Source organism: Oncorhynchus nerka, unplaced genomic scaffold (assembly GCF_034236695.1).
Source record: "Oncorhynchus nerka isolate Pitt River unplaced genomic scaffold, Oner_Uvic_2.0 unplaced_scaffold_1473, whole genome shotgun sequence".
In the NCBI taxonomy this organism is placed as follows: domain Eukaryota; kingdom Metazoa; phylum Chordata; class Actinopteri; order Salmoniformes; family Salmonidae; genus Oncorhynchus; species Oncorhynchus nerka.
In genome coordinates this window covers 32,501-35,000 of record NW_027039841.1, presented here as the reverse complement: position 1 = coordinate 35,000, position 2,500 = coordinate 32,501, and the positions used below count along the sequence as shown (strand labels likewise).

General features: G+C 49.8%; 1 protein-coding gene across 1 annotated transcript in view; it reads right to left on the bottom strand.

The window, feature by feature from the left end:
* Window positions 1-2,500, bottom strand: part of LOC135568578 (ninjurin-2-like) — a 21,355-nt gene that overhangs the window by 3,812 nt on the left and 15,043 nt on the right. The window lies entirely within an intron of this gene.

Below are 2,500 nucleotides of genomic sequence, written 5' to 3'. Positions count from 1 at the left end.
CAGCTACTCTTCCTGGGGTCCGGATATATGCATTTATGGTTTGATCAGAATCGCAATCATAATCATTGGCCTGTACAGAGAATTAAGTCAAAACCAGAAGTCCAAATCCCCATCTCCATCTATGGGTTAGGAAAGGGCTGATTTAGCAGCTGGCCAGTGCAGGACATCAACACAAACAGACCAGAAACAGACACGTTTTTCTGACAATGATGACATCTTGCATAGGATGTGATTTGATTGGTGTGAAGCTAAATCCAAACTGTCCTCCCGTGGGGGGAGTTTTGCTGCGCCAGGACAATACATTGTTTAGATCATCTCAACACTGAGGTCATTAAAGATCCCATGGCACTTATCGTAAGAGTAGGGGTGTTAACCCCGGTGTCCTGGCTAAATTCCCAATCTGGCCCTCAAGCCATCACGGTCACCTAATAACCCCCAGTTTACAATTGGCTCATTCATCCCCCTCCTCTCCCCTGTAACTATTCCCCAGGTTGTTGCTGCAAATGAGAACGTGTTCTCAGTCAACTTACCTGGTAAAATACCAGATAAATAAATAATAAATAAAATGCTGATTGGCAAATTATTTTTATTTATTTTTTATCAAGGGAGGCGAAACGGTTGATGGCATCAATCAATGAAATGCTACAGTGGCAACATGTTGTAATGTTTAGTTCCAGACAGCATCAGATACATGGGCTACACACACTGAGACAGAGGGGGCGCTGTTTCCCTGTTCAGACAGCATCAGATACATGGGCTACACACACTGAGACAGAGGGGGCGCTGTTTCCCTGTTCAGACAGCATCAGATACATGGGCTACACACACTGAGACAGAGGGGGCGCTGTTTCCCTGTTCAGACAGCATCAGATACATGGGCTACACACACTGAGACAGAGGGGGCGCTGTTTCCCTGTTCAGACAGCATCAGATACATGGGCTACACACACTGAGACAGAGGGGGCGCTGTTTCCCTGTTCAGACAGCATCAGATACATGGGCTACACACACTGAGACAGAGGGGGCGCTGTTTCCCTGTTCAGACAGCATCAGATACATGGGCTACACACACTGAGACAGAGGGGGCGCTGTTTCCCTCGATCCATCAGATACATGGGCTACACACACTGAGACAGTGGGGGCGCTGTTTCCCTGTTCAGACAGCATCAGATACATGGGCTACACACACTGAGACAGAGGGGGCGCTGTTTCCCTGTTCAGACAGCATCAGATACATGGGCTACACACACTGAGACAGAGGGGGCGCTGTTTCCCTGTTCAGACAGCATCAGATACATGGGCTACACACACTGAGACAGAGGGGCGCTGTTTCCCTCGATCCATCAGATACATGGGCTACACACACTGAGACAGAGGGGGCGCTGTTTCCCTCGATCCATCAGATACATGGGCTACACACACTGAGACAGAGGGGCGCTGTTTCCCTCGATCGGATGATTTCTCTGCCGAGATTCAGACACTTGAGAATTGACGGAGAAGTATGAAAACTTCATTGACAACTCCATTGTGTCCTCCTCCCAGAGCGCTAAGAACCTTGGCGTGATCCTGGACAACACCCTGTCGTTCTCAACTAACATCAAGGCGGTGGCCCGTTCTTGTAGGTTCATGCTCTACAACATCCGCAGAGTACGACCCTGCCTCACACAGGAAGCAGCGCAGGTCCTAATCCAGGCACTTGTCATCTCCCGTCTGGATTACTGCAACTCGCTGTTGGCTGGGCTCCCTGCCTGTGCCATTAAACCCCTACAACTCATCCAGAACGCCGCAGCCCGTCTGGTGTTCAACCTTCCCAAGTTCTCTCACGTCACCCCGCTCCTCCGCTCTCTCCACTGGCTTCCAGTTGAAGCTCGCATCCGCTACAAGACCATGGTGCTTGCCTACGGAGCTGTGAGGGGAACGGCACCTCAGTACCTCCAGGCTCTGATCAGGCCCTACACCCAAACAAGGGCACTGCGTTCATCCACCTCTGGCCTGCTCGCCTCCCTACCACTGAGGAAGTACAGTTCCCGCAGCCCAGTCAAAACTGTTCGCTGCTCTGGCCCCCAATGGTGGAACAAACTCCCTCACAACGCCAGGACAGCGGAGTCAATCACCACCTTCCGGAGACACCTGAAACCCCACCTCTTTCAGGAATACCTAGGATAGGATAAAGTAATCCTTCTCACCCCCCCCCTTAAAAGATTTAGATGCACTATTGTAAAGTGGCTGTTCCACTGGATGTCTTAAGGTGAACGCACCAATTTGTAAGTCGCTCTGGATAAGAGCGTCTGCTAAATGACTTAAATGTAAATGTAAATGTAAAACACAGGTCAAATATTTGGGGAAGCCTGTTGGTCAAATATTTGGGGAAGCCTGTTGGTCAAATATTTGGGGAAGCCTGTTGGTCAAATATTTGGGGAAGCCTGTTGGTCAAATATATGGGGAAGCCTGTTGGTCAAATATTTGGGGAAGCCTGTTGGTCAAATATTTGGGGAAGCCT